The 15,796-nt window shown below is 36.0% G+C and overlaps 1 long non-coding RNA gene and 1 pseudogene across 1 annotated transcript; both read right to left on the bottom strand.

Annotated features, from left to right (window-relative positions):
• Positions 1-2,028: 2,028 nt before the first annotated feature.
• LOC127523278 (uncharacterized) lies at positions 2,029-5,586 on the bottom strand. The gene is made up of 3 exons (XR_007932841.1): positions 5,532-5,586; positions 5,209-5,271; positions 2,029-3,101 (listed from the first exon to the last, which is right to left on the bottom strand). It is a non-coding gene; the product is annotated as an uncharacterized LOC127523278 (long non-coding RNA).
• A 3,152-nt stretch (positions 5,587-8,738) lies between these two features.
• LOC127524261 (pancreatic secretory granule membrane major glycoprotein GP2-like) lies at positions 8,739-12,211 on the bottom strand (annotated as a pseudogene).
• Between the last annotated feature and the right edge of the window lie 3,585 nt (positions 12,212-15,796).

Here is a 15,796-nt window from a genome sequence, read left to right on the forward strand (position 1 = left end):
AGGTTGTAAAATAAAGTTATCAGTTGTGAGTCTAGGTGAAAATGAAGTCTTTTCTCTCTTTTAATAATTTTGAAAGAGTGATTCATGCTTTTATCTTAACTAGGCTTGACTACTGTAACTCTCTGTACTTGGGGATTAGCCAGTCTTCTCAAAACCAACTTCAGATGGTCAAAATTAAGCTGCTGGAGTTTTAACAGGGGCTTGAAAGTGTGAGCATATTACCCCCGTTTTAAGGTCTTTATATTGGCTAACTGTGCGCTATAGAATTGATTTTAAAGTCTAAAGTCTAAATCTTATTGGTTTTTAAGTTTCTCATACATCTCCGACCAGTTGATAGTGAGAGCTCTTAGGTCTGCCAATCAGCGGCCATTAGTTGTTCCAAAAACCAGACTTAAGTCTAAGTGTGATAAGGCATTTGCTGAAGTCAAAATCAGGTAAGAAATATATTTATTGAAAAAATAAAAAAATAAAAAAGAAAGGAGCAGCAAACTAGTAAGGCCAGAATGATCTGTCTGAAACCGTCTAAAGAACTAATTGCTTTTGTTTTCAAGTTTATTTTGCCTGTTTTACATGTATTTGTTGGAAATAAATACCAAGAGAAGATTTAACATTGATGAAAGCAAGTGTTAATTGATCATGAGTCAACACGAAGCTCCCGACTGTCTCAAGGACTGAAAAGTTTGCCAGAACACATACTATATAGAACATACTTTTTTCACGGTGGCAAAAGAAGTTCAAATTCAAATGTAGTAGCTACTCAGACAGATGCAACTTCAGACACAATGCTGGACTGCGTTTCTCAAAAGCACTGTCAGCCTAAGTTGTAGAGTTTTATGTTGCCAATGGTTTTCTTCTTATGCTTTCGATACACAGCCCTGCTTTCTTCAGACGGTTTCAGACAGATCATTCCAGCCTTACTAGTTTGCTCCTCCTTTTTTATTATTTCTTTCCCGATCTTGACTTCAAGGCATTTCTTTTAAAGTTCTAAATTCTGCCTGACATTTGTTTTGGAGCTTTGGAGCATAGACTTAAGTTTGGTCTTACCACTGGTATATGCAAAAGTGGGATTTGTGATTTGCAGTACAATAAAATTTTTCTGTCTCAAATATTACACGCCCACACACAAAAACCACACTCTGACATCCATACCAACACACCTACACAATTATAGCTGCATAATTAATCCAATTGACTATATGCACGGCTACTTCGTGGTTGTCGTTAAGCCAGCTTGGGCATTTCCGGTGAACTGTTAGCTGATCATTCTGTACTCGCTGTACATCGACAGAAAACCATCAGTGGTTGACTTTTTATTGTTGTATTCATATTTGAATGCAGTTATCACATTTACCTAATTTGCCAATAAACCAGTTTTATTGATTGCAATAAAGACAAAGCTATTGGGACCAATGTGATGACAACAAACATTATTAGTTCATCCTTCTGAGATTGTCCCCATTTGTAAAACCGAACGATTCAAAATGTAGGAAATCCAACATTTGACAGAAAACATTAATAAAACACTACTTAAAAATAAAAAAGACATTAGCACTATAACCAGCAGGTGGCAGCAGAGTAGCATTTATTTTGCGCATATATCAGCCATTTCCTGTAATAGTTTTTCACTTAGTTTCGCTTTTGAAAAAATATTAAACATTATAAAATAACTAGGTTTAAAAATACATTTTGTCAATGTGAAGAACTAAAGTACTCACAAAATCTCATGAAAAACAATAACTTTTCTTGTGAATTAATTACACAGAAAGCAAGCACCACGCTTTCCCTTTGTAATCACAGCAACTGTCAGTCAGTGCAGCACAAGGTCAATGATTTTCGGTGCGTTCCAAATGGGATATATCGCCCTCTGAAGGACACTTTGGAATGAAAACAATCATGGGCACCATATCGAAGGGTCGTTCCAAACCGAAGTGCTCAAAACTGGCCACTTCAAAGAGCCCTTCGGAATGAAGGATTTCGAAGGGTACAACTGATGGACACTTCGGGCCCCCATGATTCTTTGAACAGGGAAGTTGTTTGACGTCACAGAATTTATCCTTTTGAAGCTCTCACTCCGGAGGGTAAACCCTTTGAAGGGATTAGGGCATAGGGATGAGCCCTTCCAAATGGAACGCAGGGACCGGCACACTTGTGAAAACTCACATTACATTCAATGAATCTAACTAAAGTGCACAATAAATATTTCATTTTTGACTTTTTTTTTTTTTTTTTTTTCCCACACAAAGGTGTGAAAACTGATGGTCGAATTGAATTTAGCCGAGGAGGAACACTGAGGTACGTCTTTATTTATTTATTTTTCTATGTCGTCTTACGTTTGAATAACTAAATTAATGCTATGCCTGAGTATTTAAGTGAATATATTTTGATTATAAACTAAGTATTACACTATTGATGCTCAACACACCAGCAAGTGACATTTCAGTCTTCCAGTTTTCAAGTTTTCCAGCTGGCTTATATTATGGCAGAAGCTATAAAGAACGCTCCGTGCATATAGTCATTTGGCTCTATAATATGCAGAAGCAGAAAACAGGAAAATGAAATAAGATAAATATTTCTCAAAAACATGTGCCACAATTACTGTCACCCCTATAGAAGGTCTTAAGAGTAAAATCTCACCAATCATATTGTAAGTTTATGAGTTGACCTGAGTGATTAGGAACACTTAAGTTAAGTCATGACTTATAATTATGATGTGACACGTAAGCCAAATTCCTCATCCATCACTATGGGAAAGCAGTGATGTGTGAGAAAAGGCTGTTGAGAAAATTAGGAAATTGCTATTTAAAAAAATAAAAAATAAAAATAATTGAAAATGGCAATTCCCACTATCAAGGAAATAATCATTCTGTGAGCCTTTTTACTTCTGTGACTTCTTTTCTGGAGAAACTAGTTTTGCTATGACATTTTCTACACCCTTGTGTAATGGGTCAAAAAAAAAAAAAAAGTCTAAGCTGTTCATGAGAGTTTATAAAGGAAGCAAGACAATACTTTACCAGTGGTTGCGACTGGTGAAGTAATGGATTCTACAGGTGAGATTGTCTCTGTTGTTGTAGACGCTGATGGGATGGACTGGCTTGTGGATTCTGGTATTAGGAACAATTTTATATCAACAGCAATTATTTTCAAACAAAATCCAGAGAAGTTAATGGGTGAAGATCATATGAATAAATGTTCACCTGCACAGTAAGCTTCATAAAATGGCGGCATGACAAACTCATAAACATAGTAATTTCCTGGACAGGCTTTGACTTTTCATCATTACCATTCTCATTATCTACCTACATATACACCAGGGCCCGTATTCTTAAAGTTTCTAAGAATCCTCTCAGTAAGCTCCTAATTTAGCTTAAAAACGTAGGAGTCTTAGCTTAAGAGCGATTCAGGACCAAACTGAGAGCAACTCTGAGCGAGGAAAAGACAAAAACTTTTATCTTAGTGAGAAGGCGGGGCTGACCCCATTGCTAGGTATGACAAGTCTTTTGAAGACTGTGATGGGTTGGTTGTCCCAGAAGGGGACATGTTTATGAGGGGGAGAAGAAAGGAAGAAAAAAAAAGAAAGAAAAAAAAAAAGAGTGCTTTTAAGAAGGATCTATTAAGCCTTCACTTTGAAATTACATTTTTAACAACTGACAATGAAACGACAAATGTCGTTTTTCCTGTTTTACCATACCATACGCCGGTCACAAACATGATTCCTGCACGATCTAATGTGTATTGTCTTATTAACTCACTGTCATGCATTGTGTTCAACATTTCTTCTCCCTCTTAATGTTTCATCCATTTTCTCCGCTGCTAAAGAAACTCTTAAGCCTCTTAAAAGTCATCCTCCGTACTCCTAACAATTTTGGACCTTAAGACCTCTTTTAAAGGTTAAGATGCTTTCTGAATTACTTTTTTCTTTACTAGGATTTTTTCTTTAATTTTAAGAAGAAACGGACACCTTTCTAAAAAAATGTTCGAATTTTGTCACTAGGAGCTACTCTTTGCATTAAGATTTTTCATGAATACAGGCCCAGGGGCCTAATGTATAAAACTTTGTATAGATTTCATCCTAAAGGTGTGCAGACACAAAAGGCAGATTTTGTAAAGGCACAAAAGTTTTCAAATTTGTAAAACCATACGTACACCTGAATCTGCACAAAATTCCCTTTAGAAATCCCACTGGAAGACTGTTCATACAGTACATGCATCCCCACTCCATCTCCTCCCCAAAATAACAATATATGGAGCTTACTTCACCCAGTTTTACTATGCACAACCTTATCAGCCTATAATTTCATAATATGCACATTCCCATCCATGTGATAGCTTACTTCTGTGTTTAACAGTAAGACACTAGTAAGAAAAAATTAGATACATACCGTAAATGCCATTTGTGCAGTCCCTTTCTGTCATGTTTTAGAACAAAAATATCCATATAGCTGTAAAATTCCTTCAAATTCTATCCTTCAAATACAACTGTATTTTTCATAATTTTGGGAAGACCATGGAAGGGGTTATCCTTAGGCTACTGTCTGTCTGTACACAACACTAAAAGCAACCCTGCGTGCAGCAGAAGTTGCTCAAGTAACCTAAAAATGTGCTTAATTTAGGAACATTTTACTACTCAAATCAAATACAAATAGCACCCTAAATTTACAAATTACAAATACATGATAAATCCACATTTCTTCGTACACTGTATAGATCTGGTAAAGGATGTTTTGCTCAGATGGCCGAAATGTCTGTCCAAAAGAGAAAGCTTGGTTTGCTCAGCAAAAACAAAAAAACAGAGGGAACATTGGCCATGTAATGTCTGACATCACTCACAGAAAGTGGTTGGAACATATAGACCTTTAATTAAGAGTATTTAATCATTTATAGGCACATTTAAACATTTAGGCTACCTACAGAATGACCCCCAAAAATGTATAAATTCTAGACTGCTAAATATGACAGGCTCATTTACTACTTGAATGATTCCTACTACACTTCATTTATGGAAAGCAAAAGATGGAAAAAGGAATTGAAGGTTATGAAGTGAAAGAATGATTGTACCTGTTGTTAGTCCATTGGTTATTTCACTTGTACACAATATTCAAGCATAATGATTTTAATTTGGAGTACCTTATCAGTTCACATATTTAAAAGTGTCAATCTGATTAGACATATTTGGTCAGTTATACATTTTAACATGTGTAAATCACTCACCATTAACCAGCAGTAGCAGTGACACACACAGTGAGATTAGAAACCTCATTGTGATAAACTGATCTGTAAAAGCAATATTATCTCAAGATTATACACTTACACATGCAAAAGGAATAACAACAATATATTTGTTTCTTAATATGCTCATATCAACTTTTAAGCCATTATAATCCAAACATCATTTACTGTAAATATAAGATTGACGGCTTTATACATATATATATATATATATATATATATATATATATATATATCCGTGAAAAGCAGATGACTAAAAGAGCAATTATAGCCCAATGTGATAAGATGCAGAGAAATAACTTTACCTGAGATCAGAGCAAACTCAGAGAGATTCCCTCTTCAGCAGCTCAATACAGTGATGCTGAACTGCAGATCTCACGATCTTATCAGTGCCTTTAATAACTGTGGGTGGATCATTACTGGCACTCTTAACAATACCTTATAGCAGTGTTTCATTTCTTTTTATTTTGTTAGAGATTGTATCGATGCTTGCTATTTAATCAGGTTACTTCATTGTGCAGCTCTGTTGTGTACTGACTGCTCTGATATTACAATGACAACAATAGTTAATGTATGTTGACCTAAAATCAGAATGAATCTAGGTCAGCAAGATTCCCAGGAAAAAATTTTATTATATACAGGTGCTGGTCATATAATTAGAATATCATCAAAAAGTTGATTTATTTCACTAATTCCATTCAAAAAGAGAACTTGTATATTATATTCATTCATTACACACAGACTGATATATTTCAAATGTTTATTTCTTTTAATTTTGATGATTACAACTGACAACTAAGGAAAATCCCAAATTCAGTATCTCAGAAAATTAGAATATTGTGAAAAGGTTCAATATTGAAGACACCTGGTGCCACACTCTAATCAGCTAATTAACTTAAAACACCTGCAAAGGCCTTTAAATGGTCTCTCAGTCTAGTTCTGTAGGCTACACAATCATGGGGAAGACTGCGGACTTGACAGTTGTCCAAAAGACGACCACTGACACCTTGCACAAGGAGGGCAAGACACAAAAGGTCATTGCAAAAGAGGCTGGCTGTTCACAGAGCTCTGTGTCCAAGCACATTAATAGAGAGGCGAAGGGAAGGAAAAGATGTGGTAGAAAAAAAGTGTACAAGCAATAGTGATAACAGCACCCTGGAGAGGATTGTGAAACAAAACCCATTCAAAAATGTGGGGGAGATTCACAAAGAGTGGACTGCAGCTGGAGTCAGTGCTTCAAGAACCACTACGCACAGACGTATGCAAGACATGGGTTTCAGCTGTCGCATTCCTTGTGTCAAGCCACTCTTGAACAACAGACAGCGTCAGAAGTGTCTCGCCTGGGCTAAAGACAAAAAGGACTGGACTGCTGCTGAGTGGTCCAAAGTTATGTTCTCTGATGAAAGTAAATTTTGCATTTCCTTTGGAAATCAGGGTCCCAGAGTCTGGAGGAAGAGAGGAGAGGCACACAATCCACGTTGCTTGAGGTCCAGTGTAAAGTTTCCACAGTCAGTGATGGTTTGGGGTGCCATGTCATCTGCTAGTGTTGGTCCACTGTGTTTTCTGAGGTCCAAGGTCAACGCAGCCGTATACCAGGAAGTTTTAGAGCACTTCATGCTTCCTGCTGCTGACCAACTTTATGGAGATGCAGATTTCATTTTCCAACAGGACTTGGCACCTGCACACAGTGCCAAAGCTACCAGTACCTGGTTTAAGGACCATGGTATCCCTGTTCTTAATTGGCCAGCAAACTTGCCTGACCTTAACCCCATAGAAAATCTATGGGGTATTGTGAAGAGGAAGATGCGATATGCCAGACCCAACAATGCAGAAGAGCTGAAGGCCACTATCAGAGCAACCTGGGCTCTTATAACACCTGAGCAGTGCCACAGACTGATCAACTCCATGCCACGCCGCATTGCTGCAGTAATTCAGGCAAAAGGAGCCCCAACTAAGTATTGAGTGCTGTACATGCTCATACTTTTCATGTTCATACTTTTCAGTTGGCCAAGATTTCTAAAGATCCTTTCTTTGTATTGGTCTTAAGTAATATTCTAATTTTCTGAAATACTGAATTTGGGATTTTCCTTAGGTGTCAGTTATAATCATCAAAATTAAAAGAAATAAACATTTGAAATATATCAGTCTGTGTGTAATGAATGAATATAATATACAAGTTTCACTTTTTGAATGGAATTAGTGAAATAAATCAACTTTTTGATGATATTCTAATTATATGACCAGCACCTGTATATAAAAAATAAAGGAACACTTTGAAAACACATCAGATCTCAATGGGGAAAAATATCATGCTGGATATCTATACTGATATGGACTAGGCAATGACTAGGCAATGTGTTAGGTGTAAGGAACCCCCTATCGGCCCAATGAACGGAATCCGATGACCGGGGCGAAGGTTTAACGCGTGTATGTCTTTTCAGCGCCCCTGTGAAGTTCACTCAATTTTTAGAATGTAGTTTCAATTTTACTTTAACTGCTCGTTTAATCTGACTCGAATTTCAAATGATTATTACTCTTAGATCACGTTTCTAATTAAGGAATTAATCGTTGATCATGTATTAATTTAGATATTTGATTATTCTGGGTATCCCGTACTTTCAATTATTCGTTCATCAGGGACCCAATGCCCAATGCCGCTCAGAGATACATTTTTTTAGAAAATGACCAATCGTTTCGCTAGATAAGACCCTTATTCCTCGTCTGGTATCGTTTAAAGCCCTCTGAAGCTGCACTGAAACTAATTTTGACCTTCAACCGTTTGGAGAGACCATTGAAGTCTACTATAAAGAGAATAATCCTGGAATGTTTTCATCAAAAACCTTTCATCATAAACCAAAATTTCTTTTCGACTGAAGAAAGAAAGACATGAACATCTTGGATGACATGGGGATGAGTAAATTATCAGGAAAATTTTATTTGAAAGTGGACTAATCCTTTAAACTACGCCAGAGCGCATACACACCTTACGCACCGGATACCGTGCGCTCAAGGCAGTTGGACATAGTGGTGTATTAGAGGTAAAAAAAATTATATAAATACTGTTCGGTTTCTCGCACAAAGCAATCATTTCGTGTCTTAGGACATCAATGTGTCGTCACGAGCCGCAGGGTTTAATTTGGATTTGTCTGTGCATGTTTTTTTGACTCTTATAGATTGTGTTCCCATTGACATGTATTATACGACTGACAGACGGCAACGGTTGGAGTTAAAAATCATCATTTGTGTTCTACTGAAGAAACAAAGTCACCTACATCTTGGATGCCCTGGGGGTAAGCAGATAAACATCAAATTTTCATTTTAATACTATTCTTAAGAGCATTTCTGAGAAGTGTTATACATACGGGCCCAGATCATCAACTGAAAGACTGTTATAGAAATACTTCCCTGAAGCATTCAATTTTTCAATTTTTAAACAATAGAACTGAAAGGAATCGGGGAAAAAAGAAATTATTCTTTTAATGCTTTTTGCATGATTTGAATAAACATGAATCTGATTGTCTTTTTTATTGTAGCACACCCTCATGAGTAAAATAAGATGTAGTGTATAACAATTCATGTAAATGATAAGTTAATTTTTTATTATTGTAGACAAAGGCTACATGAGATAAGAAAACAGTTAGAAACCCAAAACCAGTGTGTCATCAGTGCCACATTCATTTAAATAATAAAAAAAAAAATCATGTAAATTCTGCACTTTTTGTGGTACTAAACTAAAAGTGTGTCAGGACACTCATCAGAGGAACAAGAAGCACCATCAGAGAACCACACAGACAAGAAGCCTCAGATACCTTCACTTGGTCTGGGACCCACTTATCTGTGAACAGGGAATATAATGAAATGCAGTGAAATGTAATGTATTTACATAGAAACTTTTATTTACAAATGATTAAAATGAAATGTTCACCTGTGTTCCCTTCAGACAACATCAGAGGACCCATGGATATGGAAGCACTGTCATGGAAGTCCAGAGACCTGCCCTCTCTCCGCTGGTGTCCAGAGTCACAGTCCTGATAGAGAAAAGAGCAAAATCAGCTTTAACCATATTTTTTATATATTTAAATAGATCTACTGTACACTGCATTACATTTTATATCAATTACTCCTAAAACATCATTACCATTATGAGAGGTTTTGTAATCTCACCATTGAGCAGCGATTGCTTGACAGAAGGCAAAGGTGAACAGCACAGTGCAGGTAAAGCTTAGTGGAGTTTGCAGTGAAGATGAACATCCTGAAGGAGAAACGGCTGGATGTCGAGACGCCGTTCTGCAGCAGCTCCACTGTGTCGTCATTTGGATTGGGACACCTGAGAATTTGTCAAAACAAAAGTGGTCTCCTGTAAATCATGACACATTTGCATTCCATTCTTCAAAAAAAATGAAATCTTGTGCTTTAGTTCTGAAATACATTATCTAAGGTAATCCTAGAAGTGATATGGATTATGTTTTTCACAATGTTACAGTAAGTTAAGAATGGAATGTAATTACTCTGAAACGATGAGATCCCAGCGGAGGCTGTAATCAGGATCATTCACAGGTGTAGCCCAACACCAGGGCAAACTGGCGGCTGTCGACCCCCTCAACACGAACTTCCACATGCATCTCCTGGTCGAGCTCTGCATCCACTGCACCAGTGAAGGGCCGTGTAAACTCATCATCCTGATATGGAATCATCCGGACACGATATCTGCCTTCACCAGTGGGAAGAGTCCTGTGCACAATGCTGTTGAAATATCCAAGATCCAATTTAAAAAAAATAAAAAAATGTACATTTGTTCTATGTTCTATGTACATTTTAGCCTCAACTCAATATTTATTTAGAAATATAGATATTTTAAGAACACACCATATATATTCTTGGAAAATATTTGCATAAATTAATATTGTGCATTAATTTTTCCTGGTTAAAAGATTCCCACCTCTCCAGTGGGTTGATTTCCACATTCATGGAAAGTGTTTGTGTTTGAGGATAAACACAGCTGAAAGAAAGCTTCAGGATTTTCTCTCTGCTGATGAGACCTTCTGACCTCGGTGTCCCCAGAATAAAGTTATCATAGATGAAGTGGGTGCCGTTGGCCTGATGGAACATCGATATAATATTTGAACATGTCAACCTGTTTATTTTACTCTAACCTTTTAACCAAAGTATTAAGAGATTATTAGTGGGGGTTCCTTGTAGAAAAGCTTTGTCTAAATCACTGTTCATGACTGGAGTCTCTTGTGAGTGAACATTATTTTAAAAAGTTATGAAAATAAAAGCATTGCTTTCAGTATTTCTTTAAAGATTTACACGTAAAGCAAGCATTATTAAAATTGCAACAGCAAATTTGTCATGCAAGATATTTCTAATTTTTGTTTGTTTGATTTTTTTTAATGAAACATTCAGTGTGAATTTGAGATGATAGTACATTGAATAGCATTGTGTGTAATAGATCCTACCACAAGATTTGTACCACAGATGTGTTCATCATTATCAAAATGGAATTCCACTCTGCCACTCCGGACTGTTCCTTTGCAGTTGGGATCATTGAGGTGTAAGACATCAGTTGGAAAACCAGCCTCAAAGAGCTGACAGCGAGACACAGACATGGAGCCAGAGCTGCTTTCACAGGTTTCTGAGAAATCTGGGAGAGAAAACAGCAAAAAGATGGTCAGAATTAATAATAATAATAATAACTAGTTAAAAACATTTTTCAGCTGTAGAATGAGTTTCACCAAAAGAATCTGGACTGGTCTGGTTCTCATAACACAAACAGCCATAGACTCCATTTTTCTCTCCACACCATTCATCCTCTGTGCAGCTGAGTTTGGCACAAGGGTCTAAAGGGGAAAAACACAGAATAAACGGAAAAAAGAAAGAAAAAGGGGGGGGGGCATCAACTAAAATGTCATTCTGTATTATGTACAAATTTGACCAGTAAATCTTTAAGTTGGTTTATTCCTTTTTTAAAAATATCAATGAAAGCGTCAAAGAATGACAATTCAAGTTTATAAATCAGCAAAAACATGCCCGCTAAGATGATTTTGCAGGTCTAATGTGATTCTTACTCATCTTTATTAAATTAAATAATTTACTACACCCTTGTGTAAAAGTGTGATGAATTTGTATGTTTGTTTGTTTTTTTAGGTAGGACTTTTTTATTATTATTTGTAGTTATTCAGCAAAGATGCATTAAATTGATCAAAAAGTGACAGTAAAGAGTCAACAAAATATTTCTCTTTCAAATAAATGCTGTTTTTCTATACATTAAAGAATCCTCAAAGTCAATACATCAAGGTTTCCACAAAAATATTAAGCAGCACAACCATTTTCAACATTGATAAGAATGTTTCTTTACACTTTACATTTTAAATGAAAAGTTATTTTGAACTATAATCATTTTTAACAGTAATAATGTTTTTGACTATTTTTCATAAATGCTGCCTTGATGAGCATAAGAGACTACTTCCAAAAGAAAGCATTAAAAAAAAAAAAAATCTAACTAATCTTTTCTTTTGTACAGTAATGTATACAAGGGCTCTCTTAGCATATTAGGGAAAAAGTACAGTACTTTACCAGTGGATGATGTCTCAATAAGGCCTCTGACATCTGATATGAGGAAGATTTCTGTTAATGCCACTCATTTCCAAAAATAATTGCACAAAGTTAATGAACAAAGTGAAAAATGGTTGAATCTATCTACCTGCACAGTAAGCTGAACAAAATAGTGGCTTGACAAACTCATAAACATGGTAATTTCCTGGACAGGCTTTGACTCTTATAGGGAGGGATTTGTAAGTACAGCAGCCATTCCATGATGAGACACAGACCTGACGGGTGACCACTCCATCTTCCAGCTGTGGGTGAGATCCGTTGAGCCACAGTGGTTCATAAGTGCCACACATGCCTTGATTTACACATGATTCTGGCATCTGAGCATTTTGACCATTGTAGAACATCCTGTACCAGCCATTCCACTCCACATTATAATCACACATGCCATAGTAGTAATAGTTACTATAATAAGAGTTATTAGTGGATCTCCAAGGCTCATCCAGACTGGTATAGTTGTAGCAGGGGTCGACACTTGGGGTGCTAAAAGACACTATTACGAAAATATAAGATTGAGGTTTATAATACATTAATATTTAAAAGGTCATATGAAAGGAAACAACAACATTCATCATGTAAAATATAAAGAATAATAAATGTACCTGCACAATATACAGGTAATGGGATTGAAAGAGTTGGCCTGCTAAATTTGTAGACATAATAATTTCCAGGACAAGCTTTGACTTGGATTGGATCGGATCTGTAGCGACTGCACTGATCATAGCGAGAGCCATAAACTTCCAGAGTAACAACTCCATCTTCTAGCCGAGGATGAGAGCCACCAAGCCACAGAGCACTATAACCTCCACATGACATGTAAGACGCACACCATTCAGGCATCTGCGCACTTAATTCATTAACGAAGAGTCGATACCAGCCATCCCATTCTTCACGAGTGTCATCATGATCAGATATGTATCCATACCAATACCAGTAATTGAGTGTGTTTCTCCAGTAGTTGTCGAGTATGTTGTAGTTATTGCATGGGTCATAATCTGTGTTATTGAGAGATGAGATCAAAACAAATATTATATTTCAATTAGGATCTCCATAAATGTAAATCTGAACTGGTCAAACAGTACATTTCATAAATAATTCATACACAACATACATGACTGTATAATAGTGATGCAATGCAGAACAATCATTGCCAAAACCAAAAACAGCAAATTATAGATAGTTTTAATCTTGTTCATATGTATCATTAGTAACAGCTTACTAAAGGTGGTGCTGGATCCAGTGAATATATCTGGACTTACAGTGGAAACCACCTGTGAAATAGTGCTGACATCTAAAAAGAAGAAAATTCAAAACATGACTGAAATCATTTTAAATAGTTTGAAAGACTGTTTAAAAAAAAAGTGGAAAAAACGTGTTACCTGTGCAGTATCCTGAACACCACCATTCTTGATTCACAAGTTCATACACATAGTAATTGCCTGGACACGCTTTCACTCTGATGGGATTTGACTTGTATTCACAGCAGCCTCCCCAATAAGTCCCAGCACAGACCTCCCTGATCACCACTCCATCCTCTATCTGAGGGTGAGGATCACTGAGCCACAGATTGATTTCTGTGTTACAGCTGTATGAACTAACACAGGTCTCTGACATCCGGATGTCCATTCCATAGTAGAAAAGTCGGTACCAGCCATTCCAGGAGAAAGAGTTATCACAAATGTAATCTCCACTTTCATTGCTGGCTCTCCAGGGACGATCCAGAGACTCATAGTTGTAGCAGGGATCACTGCTGATGTTTTGGAAAGCAACTGTCATGGACAGAAGAGAAATGTTGAGTTATGCATTTAAACGCTTTTTGTGTAAATGAAAAATACAATGTATACAAATATGTATTTTTTTCCAAACACTTTCTCCTATCCCATTTTAACTTTAAATCAGACATTTGTAGGTTGAGATTCCCAAAGAGTGCAAACAGTCTTTTAGAACATTGCTCTTTTTTGTTTTAGAAGTCCAACACAACTTCTGGCTCAATTTTTCCTTCAACAGACTGGATAAAACTTGCATCCCATAGTCTGGGAGTTGTTTTATATCTGGGATGAAAGTTAGGGATTATAATTCATGGTGTAGTTAACTATTAAATTGAAGAGTGATTGTTGTACCTGATGTTTGTCCATTGATCATTTCACCTGTTAAAAACAAAATTCCCAGCATATTGAAATAAAATAATGGCATCTAGTTAGCTGACATTTAAATGCACCACTTTTATAGATTTATACCCACCATTAACCAGCAGTAGCAGTGACACACACAGTGAGATTAGAAACCTCATTGTGACAAACTGATCTGTAAAAACAAAAATTGATTCTCAATGATTCAATTGTGGCATTCTGTAATGAAAAACTTTCTGTATAATCTGCACTAAACTGTAGAATTAAGCACTATCTGCAACGTCCTACATTAGCTTGATGTCTCGCGTATCACTTCTCTCTCTCCTTCTTACATAAAATAATTTCAAACTAAATGTGTTTTCTATATCAATTTTTTTTACTCTTTTTACTGTTTTACTAAATAGACAAGTAAATGATAAAATGTCTGGCTGACTGTACAATATCACAAAACTAGACCTATGGGGGAGATCTTTTTCGAGTTGGGATGATCAAATCAACTGACTGAATATTATCCCTTAAGCATGGAGAATTATTAAATATTATTCCTCTTTGATTTAATTTTCTGTTAGTCTGCAGCATCACTTTTGTTATACATACATACTGACAGTATAACAGGGGACAACAGTGATTAGATCTTCATTTTTTGTTTTTACTTATTCATATTAAGTTATGCATTTATATAAATACCTTCACTACAACTATTTCATAAGTCAACAACCGGAACAAGTAATTAAAACAGCACTGCTATTAATAAATAATCAGACTCATCTAAAGCAAATGACTGAAAGAGTGATCAGTATACAATGTGATAAAATGGAGAGACAGTATTACCTGAGGAACAATGCAAAGCAAACTCAGGGCGATTCTCTGTTCGGCAGCTGAATATAGTGATGCTGAACTGCATTGCCTTTATTTATAACTGTGGGTGGACCATTACTGGAACCAAGAGCAATCTCGGAACAATGACTTAAACCGGTTTTTCCTTATCTTTTTAAGTTGCGTGAGTGTATCTATGGTTTGCGTGTCATTTAATCGGTTTACTTCATTGTGCAGCTCTGTTGTGCACTGGTTGCGCTGATATTACAATTCAACGAAAACAAAACTTAATGTATGTCAGCCTAAATTCAGATCATGTTTCTGAGATTCCCAGAAAAATACATACAAATAAAAATCAGGGTTGATCCTACTTAAGTGCATTTAATTACCAATGAATATTGCACATAAATATCTCATTGGTCTAACGTGTCCTATTTTGTCCGAATTTTTTTGTAGTCATACTGACATGTTCCAAAATACTGTTATCATAATTTTCAGAGCCCAGCACCACAGTTGTTCTCCAACAACTATGCAAACAAAAGCATGACGGGAAACAACTTAGTGATTGCTTAATACTAACTGGCTTACAACAATGGAATGATTTTATTAGAAATCTTATAATTGATGTAAATGTCTGAACCCAGTAAACAAGCCTATTCTTAAGCAGTATATTGTGAGATTTGTTTACCAGTAAAATTTCTAAAAACCTTAAGTTCCAGTTAGTCATTTCCACATCAAAAATATGGCAATGCATTATAACAAATTAGATGAGCATTATATTACAAAAAACAAGATAACAATATAAGTCTTACATCTTATATACTTCTTTTTTTTAATGACAAAACTGATAAAACTAGTAAACAAGATTAAATTGAATATAGATTTTTGCAGTGTAGAAGAAACATTTGTGTAGATGTGCATAGGGGTTTGTGAGCAACTGTTCCTAAGAGCAGCAGAGATGCCAGTGGTCAATCAACTAGATTACATTTCATTCAAGTTCAGGACACAATATG

This window comes from Ctenopharyngodon idella, chromosome 12 (genome assembly GCF_019924925.1).
Source record: "Ctenopharyngodon idella isolate HZGC_01 chromosome 12, HZGC01, whole genome shotgun sequence".
NCBI lineage: Eukaryota > Metazoa > Chordata > Actinopteri > Cypriniformes > Xenocyprididae > Ctenopharyngodon > Ctenopharyngodon idella.